The sequence below is a fragment of the Triturus cristatus genome, chromosome 6 (assembly GCF_964204655.1).
Source record: "Triturus cristatus chromosome 6, aTriCri1.1, whole genome shotgun sequence".
Lineage (NCBI taxonomy): Eukaryota > Metazoa > Chordata > Amphibia > Caudata > Salamandridae > Triturus > Triturus cristatus.
Window position 1 is genome coordinate 897305022 of NC_140589.1, and position 14998 is coordinate 897320019.

The window sequence follows — 14998 nt, forward strand, 5'->3', positions numbered from 1 at the left end:
GGAAAGTCACCGCAGCGGTGAAGACGCGGGAAAACCTGCGCATAATGTAGTGGCAGGGCCGGCGCCAGGCATGGGCAGTCCGTCCAGATTCACAGGGCTCCACCCTCACCCTTCCACAGTATACATCATACACCCATTTGGGCACATGCTGTGTGCCCCTCCTGTGCCCCCCCCGCACAATTAATCAGCCAGGTGTAGCCAGACCTCGCACTTCACACATCAAAGGACAAGGTAGAGTGACTGGGAAGGTAGGGGTGAAGAGGAACACCCTGCACAGAAGGTCAGGGGCTGGACAACCCTCCTCCTCACACCTAACTTCCACTCATGTGAAGTATAATTAAAACATGAAGACTTACACTGCATATGAACATCCACTGAACTGTTCACACTGCCTGTCAAGTCCCTCAGAAAGACCCCACACTGACACTCAGCCACATTCTTATACCATAGGTTAGCAGCAATGGAGGACAATAAATGGGCTAGCCAAAAGTGAAGTGGACAGTACTGGAAAACCATTGAGCAAGCCACATAGCATGTGTACATCACATGCAAGAGGAGGAACATATTACACCACCCTTAGACCCTCAAATCAGACATGAGTTGCACAGTGTGTGAAATGAAACCACAGTGGCCTCTCTGCAACAACCCAGGGATACATTAAGGCAAGCCATGCATTGGCACAGGAATGATAGGAAGTGTCCAAATTCATACAGTGACCAGCCACACATCTGTGTCAACTTACTTGACATTTGTATGTCATCAGCACAACACACATGGCTCATTGTCACACTCCCTGACTGTCAAACACAAGTAGGACCTTCACACATACCCCTCTTCTACCCACCTCACACCTGCAACACTCAACACCTGTGTTAAACGCACATAATGGTGAAAATGATGTCCTGTGAGTTCACTGACAACCAATCACACACCCTGTGGTGCATCCACAAATATCAGACTCACACTCAGGGATGCCTGAAGCAATGCTGACACAAAACCAATAGCCCAAAACATATCCCACAAACAACATCCACAGAAGACCAACACGCCCAGACATGTGCAGCCAAACAGTGGAAAGGCAATGTGACCCTAGACAGAACAGGAATACACAACATTGTCACTCTGGACAAATGCGCAGACACCATACCCCAACATAAACAAGAATTGCATCTTCAAGAAACAATCATGAACAATAACTGGGATCAAGGGCACAGTACAGCTAACACACACATACACACCACACCACACCTGTCATCAAGTGAACATGGTGTCATAGTGTACCACAAGCATGCACATGCACAATCTTGACTAGTTACAGGCCAAAAATAGGAGGACAAACCACTATTCTGTACTCAAAACAAGTTCATGAACATGAATCCACATTGCTGCATGTGACATACACACAAGAAATGCACACTACACATGCGACACATATGAATGTATCACAATGCACAAACTACTAACACACAATGTCATGCAAATAGAACACCACACACATTGCACCTGTCAGCGGAAAGAGCCAACACAGGCCAAACACTGCATACATCCACAAGAACAACACAGGGGGATGCACACCAAGCAAGTACAAGGCAATATACACTAACAGCACTGCATGCTCACCAAGCATTGTGCACACAACTACAAAACCAGTAGCACACATATCTGAGTGCCACAACATGAACTCCTACAACACAAATCATCACAGCCCAAAGATAACATTACACTCAGGAAGGGTAGCACTACTTCAGCAAACACACATACAGCTTAGCCTTCACCCACAGATTCACATCTCAGGGAAACCCAGATGCAAACAACATGACTAAAGGACTGAGATACTCAAACATATGCGCTGCAGATGAGCAACCATGACTGCAAACCAGTAGAAGAAATTAACATGAAACTAATTGTGAAACTGTCCTGAGTGGCACATTGGTCCTGTACACAGCTAAACCTCACACAGCATAGTGTCACACTATGAAGTGGTGGGGAAACTCACACACTGGCAAGGCATGGGGTGGAAGACAGGAGATTTAAGTGGTGTGTACATCAGTAGTGGACAGGTGAGGAGTGTACAGTCCGCAAACACATAGAGGAGTAACTCACAGTGTGTAGGCATCAGAAGCACCAATAGGGGATGGTATGACTCCACATACCACATACCATACTAGAGCCAAAAATGGGTCAAGTGACAGCAATGCAATAGAGAGCTCACAAATAATGTCAGTGTGGCTGAGCAGGTCTGCACAGTGAGCACAAACAGAAACCAGACACATGGCTGATCAACAAAACACAATACAGACTTGGCAGTCACATACTCTGCATACTCACAACTGGCTGCAACAACAAGTAGGTGTCCCCCAGGAGTGCAAGGACACACCAACACACTGCACAGTGCTCAACCTACAACTCCTACATGTGCCCACAATCTGAAGCACATGGCCGAAATTTAAACAAACAGTCATTCATTACCTGGATCATACAGGAGTGTAATTGGCATTGCAGGGGCACACACACACACACACACACACACACACACACACACACATCAACACTACTGACAATGACAGCCCATTCACACTGTATGACTACTCAAGTTCACATATTCAAATATACCCATGTGACTATGAAGACAGCCCTACACAAGATGACTACACATCAACACTGCTGTTCACACCAAGAAAGATCACACAGATATGATGGACCCTGGCCACCCCACAAGTAATCCTGTAGATAGAATTCACCTCTGCTGTGGTATTGCATCCTAACATGACATGTGTACAATTTAGGAAAGCTGAGCATAGAATGATTAGGATAAGAGTAGATCATCCCAAACAGTCTCAGAGTCAATAAGAACAAAAGTGCCTGTAACCTCTGGCAAACTCTGAACAAGTCAAACAAGCAATTGGCAATGTTAAAGTGGCATACAGAGCATGTGTCACATAAAACCATACCCATACATAAAACATATTATTTAGCAAGGACATTGACAAAGCAGACAACAGGAGTAACTGTCTTTATTACATAATACCCAGATAGGCATCAAAAGTACAAAACAGCAAGGCCATTGGCCAGTACAAATTCAAAGTATGTACATGTGTGCATATGAAACTGCACAGGGAATGGGCATCCAAAGTGACAAACAGCAAGGTCATTGGCCAGTACAAATTCAAAGTATGTACATGTGTGCATGAGAAACTGCACAGGGAATGGGCATCCAATGTGACAAACCGCAAGGCCATTGGCCAGTACATAGTTCCGGTGTGCACATTTGTGCATGAGAAACTGCACAGGGAATGAGCATCCAAAGTGACAAACAGCAAGGCTATTGGCCGGCTCATAGTTCCAGTGTGCACATCTGTGCATGAGAAACTGCACAGGGAATGGGTAACACCATCCACTGTCATGGGAATCACCACAGCTCGGGGGATACAAATGGGCAGTCTAGGCACCGCTGTGGGAGAGATGGGTTTGGGAGGGGGACTTTGCCTCAGATTTGGCTGTCAGTTGTACTGGGAGGTGGCTGATTGTCGGGGCCAGTTGGAGGACTGGACCTGGGAGAGAGAGGACCAGCTGAGGTAGAGGCATTAGTGGCTGTGGGAGCCTGAGGGCTGCTTGGACCGGGTGGTGTGGTGGCATGGGGAGGCGGAGACCTGCTGCTGTGAAACACAGTGTGTGAGGGTGAATGTTGGGGGCTGGGTCTCAACTTCTTGGGAATTCGATAGCCCACAATTGTCTTGGGAGGCGTGAGAAGTGGGGTGGGCACAACAGCCTCACTCTCCACCAAAGGTGCATCAGGTGCAGGTGGCTCTCCCAGTGTCAGTGAGCTCATGTGTAGCAGTCGTGTCAGAAGCTTCACCACTGGTGTCCACCCCCTGTCCTTCCGTGCCCTCGGTAGATGCTGCAATAGACCGAGACGTAGGTTCAGTGTAGTGCTATACTCACAAACATCATATGCAAGCAAAGCACAAAACTAGAAAATGATACCCCCATGTTGCCCACCACCATGTGCAGTCTGCATGTGCAACGTTTATGCAATCCTCAGAAGATGCATGGAAACATGCATAGTTTACATCAATGACCCATGTGACGTTGACACAGCCAAATAGCTGCCCTGTGCCTCCTTGTAACCTAACATACTAATCTCTGTAAGCATACCTACGTGCCTGTAGGTGAGATGGATATACATCTCAACATGTTGTCTCTGTCACATATGGAGTCACTTTAAGGCAGGGGTCTTCAAACTGGGGGGCACAACCCCCAAGGGGGGGGCGTGGAGTGATACAAAAGGGGTCGCGCATTCCCAGTCACACTTCTGCCCAGGCCCATAGAACTACAAGGGCTTCAGTCCCCCTCCTCCCCCGTCGTGTGTCTCAGCCTGTGCTGCTGCAGTGCAGCTCGAGCTGCTGTGGGCTCGGCTGGGCAGTGTCTGGAGTCTTATCTCCAGCACGCCTGAGTTTTGCACAGGTTTTTAAAGACCATTTGCATATTTACATGCCTTTGTAAATGGGTTACCGAGGCTTAGTTTTTTTTCTGTTTCTAGTACCCCCTGGGCCCCGACTCTGCCTACTTACATTTGTATTTTACATTTACTGCATTTCATGAAAAGGAATATAAAGTAGGGTTGCAAAAAGAAAAATGCCTGGCGTGTGTTGTTTAAAGAGCCTGCAAAGACCTCCTCTTGACACTAAATAGAGTTATGAATAAAAAAGTATGTATTCATTCGTCATGTGACATCTCTGTCTTTGTTCTCTTTAATTATCAGTCATGGATCATTGAGGCAGCCCTAGAACACAATTAAAAGTGCTTTCTATTCATATTTGCTGTTCTAAGTATGCACAGATAAGTGATGAAAATACGGCTTTAGGTGACTGCTTATTTTTGTACTGTCTGGGCCATCAAAATAATGAGCTGGCAACCCTAACCATAGGACTGGAAGTTTGTTGCAGGATCAGCACATTATTTATTTCCTCCACCCTCAATCCCTGATTAATGCCATAATAGCAATAGTTTAACTTGCATCTTAAACCCTACGCCGCCGTCAATAACATGCTGAGTTACTTCAAGTGTATGGGAATGCAACCTGCATTCAGACAACTCACTCCTTATTCTCGCCCTTCACTTTCACACTCATCCTGCACTCAAAGTGATCACAATGCACTCACACTGATCGCCATGCACTCACACCATTCACCCGCTCGCCCTGCACTCACAGTGATCACTCTTCACTCACAATGCACTTACCCTGTTCACCCTATACCTCACGCTGCAGTCGCACGAGCACACATACTATTTACCCTGCACTCATGTGACACTTCACTCCCCTACCTCCCTCACTGCTCAATCTGCAACCCACTCAAACAAGCCCATCCCTAAGCATGCATTAATTCGTCCCACTATGCACTTAAATACCCACCCTAATTCACATGGTCACCTCACTCACCCTGCAGTCACTCCTCTTACCCTACTCTCACACTGTTGCATCTTTCACCGTGCACTCACATGGGCACTTTTGTCACCCACACAGTGCAGATGGTTAATGTGCCTGCCACACATGTACCATGCAGATCACAGAACTGAGTGTGAGTAAACTATGAGTAGCGCTATAAAAAAAATTAAATGTTTGTCAGCAAGGTGCTTTAGAGAGATGAGGTGCATTGTTAGTGAGTTGGTAGTGAGGGAATTCATGGAGAAGGAGGAAATGGGGGGGGGGGGGCACCAAAAATGACTGTTGCACCGTGTGCGACCAGTGCTAGGGCCAGCCCTGGCTGGGAGTGTTAGCTCCTCCCACGAAGTTCGGGTCTAGTGGCTCCCCCGCTTCTGCCTATTATTATTATTATTTACATTTGTAGTGCGCTACTGTTACCAAAGGTTCCTGGGACTAATAACCATCTGCTGCCTGAAGGCAAACGAGAAACACACAGAAGGGGAAGGAGAACCAGCCAAATGGGGTAACATAGAGAGCATAGAGCCAGGTTTTTATATCTTCCTAAAGGATAATAGATTCTTGGTGGAGCGAAGCAAAGGAGGGTGCAAGTTCCATATCTGCGTGGCCTGCACCAAAACAGCGAGACAGACCATTCATGCCTTCCTAAATTAGGGAACAATAAGCAGAGTGGCACAGGCCGAGAGGAGCATACGGGTCCGACCCGTATGCTCAGTGAGAAGAGATGAGAGGATGAGAGAGTACAGCAAAGGAGTGAGAGAATTCGATTGAAGAGGTCAGGGATGAGGAGAAATATGAAGTGCAGAAGGGAAGTGCGAACATGCAAGAAGTGAGTGTGAGAGAAAGGTGAGGGCTTTTGTTTAACTGTGACTGTTTTAGCTGAGAGATAATCTGTGAGCTAAAAAGATAATTTGATGCGACATGGGTGAGGGACAGCAGCGATAGAGGAAGAGAGGGAGTACTGGGGTGGGTGCTGAGCAGTTATTAATTTGTAATAAAACATGGGCCAGGGCCCTCGCCAGTAGGCCACTGCAACTTTAACCACCCACCCACTGCCTGGCCTGCGCGGCCAATGACAATACCTATACAACTACCAACCATAACACTTGGACAAGTGTGACTATTCAGAGTATTTCAGGCCCCCAGATCGATAAGAATGGCATGGGTGTCAGGAGTTTATAGTTTTTAATGTATATTGAATTAATAAACAGCTGTTATGCACAGCTCTAAATTACACAGACAGAGCCACCATGTGGAAGACTGTCATAGTGCCAGTGTGCATGATTAGGTGCCAGTGAGGAGCACCGGAAATGACCTGCTCAAATTAGGCACTGGTGCTGAGGTAACAGGGGAGAGGGACGTTGGTTCAAGAAGGTGTGGAAGAACAAAGGGGAGATGTGAAACATGAATGGGGGACTGGAGAGGTGTAAGATCCAAATAGACAAAAATTTGAATGGAAATACTGAGGTGAATGAGAAGTGCTGAGGGGCACGGGAGGTGATGGGGCCAGAGAGGCCATGAGATAAATGCAAGAGATTGTTAGAGATTAGGGCAGTGAAAAGACAGACTGGCAAGAGGTGATTAAAGGTGAAGTGAGAGGTTGAATGGGGAGAGTTCAGAAGTTGTATAAAGGGGTGAAAGAAAATGGCCTGCAAAGTGAGAGGGATCCGGGGTTGGGAGAGGAGAGAAGAGAGGGTTGGAAGGGAGGGGGATGAGAGGAAAGTGGCATGGGTAGACGGCTTAACTCTGTACAAGACCGCCAGGGTTTTAAAGGACCCCTGCTTCTCCCGGCCAGAGCCAGGTGAGCTTCTAATGTGGCAGCACATATTCCTGCGGAGTGGAAGGCCCTTCACAAAGGTTGATTAGGCGTCTTTCTGATGTTAATTGCTGTATTTTGGTAATAAACTGGTACTGATGGGGTGAAATCTTTCCTCAGTGTTACTGTTTGTAAAAAATGTCAAAATAATGAAGCAATGCTATCTTAAAATATGCAGCATCACATAACATTATTTACATTTTCTTCCCACACAATTTAGTCAAGTCTGTCACGTACTTTGGTCCTCACCTGCCTCATAATTCCAATAGCCCTGGCTACAAGTTTAGAAATTTTTTTCAGGAGGGGGTCCTTATGCCTGCAAATGTTGACAGGGGGGTTTCGGCATCCAAAAGTTTGAAGACCTCTGCTTTAAGGGAACAACACAGATACTGACTCCCAAATGTCCGTTTGCAATGGCCATAAGCTACTGATATCCACCAAGCACAACGACAGTTGCAAATTGGTGTCAGATGTGTAGTTCTCACAATTTCCAAGTTGTGCACAGCACACATCTACAAAAGCACACTTAGATGATGCTCACTGCTGTTCACTGCCAGGTGATGTCTATGACACCCATAATGCAGCATATGTCACAAGGCCACATCTCATCTTGCAATGTCAAGGGTCATTGTATTAAACACATGAGAAAGTACATGTAGCTAAAATGCATGACAGCTGCACTCAACACAGAGGCCACTTACAAGCCTTTGCATCACACTAGAAACATCACAGAGCTCCGCACTGGCTCAGGGTTGGGATACATGCAGTCAGTCACACCCAAAGTCACCCTTCGCAGAATACTCACTGCCAACTTGCTGCTGATGGGCCCTGAAACGTCCATCCAGCTCTGGCTGTGTCACTGCCAAGATGCAGGCCATTAGTGGTGTCATGCTCCTGTGCGCCAACCCGCCAGTCCGAGGGAGCCCCCCTAGCGTCATCTCTGCCACGTTTTTGCTCAGCCGGCAGATGTCATCCCACTGCTTGTGACAGTGTGTGTGCCGTCGGTTGGAGACACCCAGAGCCAGCACCTTGCGTGCAGTGGCCCTCCATATGGCCTTACGGTGGTGGACTTTAAGCTGCAGGCATTGGAGACAAGAAGAAGTTTCAGTGACACTGTTTCATGTACCACTGTGTGTCAGTACAGGAGCATGTAAGAACAGAGCACACCAAGACATAAATGTTGAGCAGAGGCCAATCAGCATGACACGTAGTATACTTGCATCAAATACTTTCATAGAAATGTATACATGTATGAGGATGGACACAGTACAAACACATGCAGAGTGCCAGCACAGACACCAATGTGAAGAAGACCCTCATCCGTGATGCAGTATGTGAGTGAGCAAGACATACAATACATTTGTAATGATGTGTTGTGGCAGACTCACTGTGTCCAACACTACACACCCCTCAATGTCCTTGGCCAGTGAATGGCTACCTGCGTAATGGAGGTCACATTTCGGGCCATGATCTTACATTCTCACACTCTTCTCGCAAGGTGTATGCTTGTCTTGTGCAATCCTCAGGCCTAAGATTGCTCATTGAGAAATAGGGTGGCAGACAACACATGTCTCATTCTTTACATTTACTGATGGGTCCTTGTCAAATTGGGTAATTCCTGTGCAGGCCAGGGGTACTCACACTGAGGTTAAGCATGGGTCATCCGAACATTTACATGCATGTACAATATGAGGGGGCAAACAGTGCCTACACATGCGTGTCAGTACACATAATGAAAAAAATGGAATGCTGATATCTCAAAATTACATTTTTCTAATGCGTCATAAGTGAATTACCACTGAAAGTGTCACACTCAGGCATTGTGCTCTTGTGCATAATGCACACATATTCATTGGGGCAACATGAAACCTGTACACTCGTTCTTCATTTCCCTCTGGAAGACATACCTTTGCAATGTCACAAATGAGCATGTGACAACCTCATGGACTAGGTCATCACATAGCCCAGGCAATGTTTTTTCAGACTTTGATTTCACTTCCAGATCCACACCGACCTCAACACCACCGTCGGAGGAATCCTCATCTACAGACCCCAGGCCCCCGACCGCAGTTCAGCGACTCCATCGCCGACTTCGTCAGCACGCACGCCCTTGTATCCACGGACTACATCCTCCTTGGAGACCTGAACTTCCACCTCGAGAACACTAACAACGGCAACTCCACCACCCTGCTCGACAACCTCGCCAACCTGGGACTCAAACAGCTCATCACGACTCCCACCCACTCCGCAGGACACACGCTCTACCCCATCTTCTCCGCCAGCAACCACGTCACCTTCAGCCACACCACCGAACTCCACTGGACCGACCACCGCTACGTCCACTTCACCTTCGAGAAGCCTACCACGCACCACCGCACACAACGGGCCCCCCAACGCAGCTGGAGCAAAGTCACCAAAGACCAGCTAGTCACCACCCTTGCCCGAAACCCACCAACAGACACTACCGACACAGATTCCGCCGCCCGCAACCTCAGGCGATGGATCGACGACTGCCCCAACACTCTCGCCCCGATCAATAAACCCTCGAACAGACGCACCGACAGAAAAGCCATCTGGTTTACCGCCGACCTCCAGGCATCCAAGCAGGCCTGCCGCAGGCTCGAGAAGAAGTGGCACCACGAACAGACACTGGACAGCATCACAGCCCACAAGAGTGGCATCCGCAGATACCACCAACTCATCTGAACCGCCAAAAGGACTTCCTTCAAAGAACGCATCGACAACAACGCACACAACTTCAAAGAACGTATCGACAACAACGCACACAACAGCAAAGAGCTCTTCAACATTGTGAAGGAACACTCCAACCCCAACTCCAGCGATATCCCGCCATCACAAGACCTCTGCGACTCCCTAGCCACCTTCTTCCACCGCAAGATCACAGACATCCATGTCAGCTTCATCAACCAGGCCTCCCCGACTGACACCGACACCCCAGACTCACCGCCCCCCAGCCACATCGACCCCCCCCTGCTTTCCTGGACCCACATCAACGACGACACCATCCACTCCGGCTCGCCATCTGACCCATGTCCGCACCACATCTTCAACAAAGCAAGTTCCACCATCGCACCCCATCTCCGCAAGATCATCAACAGCTCCTTCGAGACCGCCACCTTCCCGGAGAGCAGGAAGCACGCCGAGATCAACGCCTTACTCAAGAAACCCAAGGCAGACCCCAAGGACCTCAAGAACTTCCGGCCCATCTCCTTGCTCCCGGCAAAAGTCATCGAGAAGATTGTCAACAGGCAACTGACCTCCTTCCTTGAAGAGAGCAACATCCTGGACCCGTCCCAATCTGGATTCTGCAGCAACCACAGCACCGAAACAGCACTCATCACCGCCACCGACGACATCAGGGCCATGCTGGACAATGGAAAAACCGCGGCCCTCATCCTCCTGGACCTTTCAGCCGCCTTCGACACCGTCTGCCACCACACCCTAGGCACTCGCCTCCACGACGCAGGGATCCGTGACATACCCCTGGACTGGACCACCTCCTTCCTCACCGGCAGAACCCAGAGTGTCCGCCTCCCCCATTCTGTTCTAAAGACACCAAGATCATCTGCGGCGTACCCCATGGATCATCCTTCAGCCCAACACTCTTCAACATCTACATGGCACAGCTCGCCAACATAGTCTGATCACACGACCTCAACATCTCATACGCCGATGACACCCAGCTGATCCTCTCCCTCACCAAGGACCCCACCACCGCCAAATCCAACCTCCACGAAGGAATAAAGGCCATCTCCGAATGGATGATGAACAGCCGCCTAAAATTGAACTGGGACAAGACGGAGGTCCTCATCATCAGATCCATCTTCTCCGCCTGGGACGACTCAAGGTGGCCAGCCGCACTGGGAGCTGCACCGACGTCCACTGACCACGCACGCAACCTGGGGGTCATCCTGGACTCAGCGTTGTCTATGACCCAGCAAGTAAACGCCGTTTCCTCCTCCTGCTTCAACACCCTCCGCATGCTCCGCAAATTCTACAGATGGATCCCCACCGGAACCAGAAGGACGGTCACCCAGGCTCTCGTCAGCAGGAGGCTGGACTACGGCAACGCTCTCTACGCAGGAACCTCAGCCAAACTCCAGAAATGACTACAACGCATACAGAACGCCTCTGCACGCCTCATCCTTGACATCCCCTGCCACAGCCACATCACAGCCCACCTGAAAGACCTGCACTCGCTCCCCGTCAACAAGAGGATCACCTTCAAGCTCCTCACCAACGCTCACAAAGCACTCCACAACACCAGACCAGCGTACCTCAACAAACGACTCACCTTCTACACCCCGAACCGCCAGCTTCGCTCCGCTGACCTCGCCCTCGCCACCGTCCCCCGCATCCGATGAGCAACTGCCAGCAGCAGATCATTCTCCCACCTCGCCGCAAAAACCTGGAACACCCTCCCCATCCGCCTGCCTCAGACCCAGGACCTACGGGCCTTCAGGAGACTCCTCAAGACCTGGCTGTTTGAGCAGTAGCAGCACCCCTGCCCCCTCAAGCGCCTTGAGACCCTCACGGGTGAGTAGTGCGCTCTAAAAATGAACTGATTGATTGACTGTGCAAACCAGCAGTGTGACAGTATGGCTGCGAAAACACTGCATGTCCCTCCCATCTTTCAATGCAGCCATGGTTCTGTGGAAATAAGGCTGCACACCCCATCGACATGAAGTCAGAATGCCAGGCAGTGTATGACTCATTTACATCACCCAGTCTCACACCTACGTTTGTATTTTACTTGTTGGAGAAGGCCTGTAGAAATGTCCATGTTGCCATCCTCCACAAATAGCCTAGTGCAATATTTACTAGGCCATGTATGGAGCATGGTACATCAAGAAGGAGGATGCATGCACATTAACTTGCACACACAGGCACATACTACGGCAGAGCAATATCATTTGAGCACTGTGAGCACTCTCAAATGGTCACTCTGAAACACTTACCAGTACTTCTGGCGCACCATATAGCCTCCCGTTCTGTGAAAGCACCTCGTCCACCAGGACCTCCAGCTCCTCTGTGGTGAAGGGACGGGCCCTGATGTTCACAGTTCTCTCCATCACTGGGTCCAGGAGACAGGAACAGCAGCAGTTGGGGAGGAAGAATGACAGGCAGCAGTGTCTGGATGTAGTGGAAATGTGTGGCTCTCTCACAGACATATATAGCCCCCTGGGGTTGTTGCAGTGGTACTCAGCTGCTCCAATTGGTGTTTCTGGTCAGCTTTTTTCACATGTAACCTACGACCGGGCCCGCGGTGGTGGAGCACGCCTACCACCATTTTCAAATGTGTATTACACTACTGCGACCGCGGTTCCCATTTGCTGGTAGGGCATGGGCATTAGTGGTGACACACCGAGGGGGCAAGGGAGTCGCTACCGCAATCGTGCATCTTTCAATTGTATCCAATAACTGGGCCCGCGGTAGCGGAGCACGTCTACCGAATTTTCAAATGTGTATTTCACTTACGTGATCGTGGTTTCCATTGGCTGGTAGGGCATGGGCATTGGCGGTGATACACCACGGGGCACTGGCGGTCGCTACCACAATCGTGCATCTTTCAATTGTATCTAATGACCAGGTCTGTGGAGAACACCTACCGCGGGTTTCAAATGTGTATTTCACTACCGCGATTGCGGTTCCCATTGGGTGGTAGAACATGGGCATTGGCGGTGTCACACCGCGGGGCCCAGGCGGGCGCTACCGCGAATTGGCATATTTCAATTTGTGCCAATGACCGTGATTGCGGTGGCGGTGCACGCATACGGACACATCATGCTGTAGCAATGGCAATGGCCACTTCTCATCATTGAACACTAGACACTTACAATGAATCATGCCACCTGATTGGTAAATGCAATGCTAGTGTGACATTGAACTCACTGATGACTATACATGCCATGTCAGTGTACAGGATTACATGCATTGGCATGGCATGTACTTCCTCACGTCACCTATGATATTTGTGTGCATGTACACATATCTGTTAGGTAATGGACTCTCAAATTTGTAAACATGTCAATGTGTGAGATGGCTAATCAACCCAGAGTAATGATGGACTGACTACATATGTGCCTATTTAACTGTGTAGATTGGTGAAATCATTTTGATAGTGGATCTGCTTACACACACTGTGCTCATTGTGTTGTAAATATGTGCTCTGTCAGACTCTCGCAAGAAGGTGTGACATGTACAGCAGCTACATAGAAGCCAGCAGTGTTGCTGTTTCAAACATGTGCTGTGTCAACTACTTTCAGGGCTGGTGACACAAGATGTTGGAATGTACCATTTTCCATTCACACAGTCAGAATCTGTTTTGGGGGTACTCAGTATGTACATACTGAACATGTGTACAACTACTTGAGATCAAGGTGTCTCTGCATGTGACTTGTGCTTTAAGGTGTTGTTTCAGTCCAGTCATTGTTGGCGCTGTGTCAGTCAAGACGTAAGATGTTGGACACATCTCATAGCGGAATTGAATTGACGTGTCCACTTTCATTTTATATAGGAGACGACCAAATGTGCATCGTCCGTTAACATTTCTGACGGACATGGAGGATGAGGAGGTCATACGGAAATTCAGTTTGGATCGACCTATCCTTCAAGACCTATGTGGTCAGTTGAAGCCCCATCTGAGGCCTCGCACAACCTATCCGACTGCTTTGACACCAACAGTTAAAGTGAATGCAGCCCTGCATTTCTTTGCAACTTGTTCGTTCCAGTACACGGTGGCCAGTGCAGGTGGGATGTCTCAACCCATGTTCAGCATGGTGCTACGTGATGTCCTGTCCGCAATGATGACATACAAGGACCACTACATCCATTTTCCCAGAAGGCATGAATTGGCAGCTTGGAAGGATGATTTTTATGACCTTGCCCAAATCCCCGATGTTGTGGGCGCCATTGACTGCACACGTTTGCCTGGTTCCACCACAGGCATGTGAGCACATATACAGGAACAGGAAGCATTTCCATTCCATTAATGTGCAAGTGGTACGCCAAGCGGATATGATAATCTCCCATGTCTTTGCCAGATTTCCAGGATCAGCACATGACTCCTACAAACTGCGTAACAGCATCATACCACAGCTGATGGCAAATCTGCATCCAGAGCGTGCGTGGATTGTTGGTGAGTACGCAGAGTCAAGTATGTGCTGTATGTGTGACATGCTGTTCTCAGCTACTGTTATATTACAAAATTGGTCTGTGTATCTCACACCTAGGTGACTCTGCATATCCCAATCGGCCTTGGTTGCTGAGCCCACTGTGGAATCCCAGGACCCCGGGTGAAGTCCGCTACAATGATGCACATGGGAGGACACGTCGTGTGGTGGAGGGTACTTTTGGTCTTCTGAAGTCTAGATTCCGGTGTCTGGACAACAGCGGAGGTGCACTACTCTCCCCAAAGGTGTGTCAGATCGTAGTTGCATGCTGCTTGCTCCACAACCTGGTCTTGCGCAAAGAGATCCCCCTGCTCCTGGACGATGATGAGCAGCAGATGCCCTCCCCCGGTAAACCCACACATGTCCAGTGACGATGATAGTGGAGAGGAGGAAGGTGTCTACCTGGTCAACAGCTCATCAACAACTGCTTCCCTTGAGTGTGAGTGACCTTGTACAACAGTGACATTGTCTGCTGTCTTTGATGGCAGTGACAAGGCCTAGAAGAGCTTTTTGACTGCTGCCTGTGGTTGGCTCTGTGCTAATGGC

At 49.0% G+C, this 14998-nt stretch overlaps 1 protein-coding gene across 4 annotated transcripts in view; it reads left to right on the top strand.

The window, feature by feature from the left end:
• Window positions 1-14998, top strand: part of IPCEF1 (interaction protein for cytohesin exchange factors 1) — an 844548-nt gene that overhangs the window by 42659 nt on the left and 786891 nt on the right. The window lies entirely within an intron of this gene.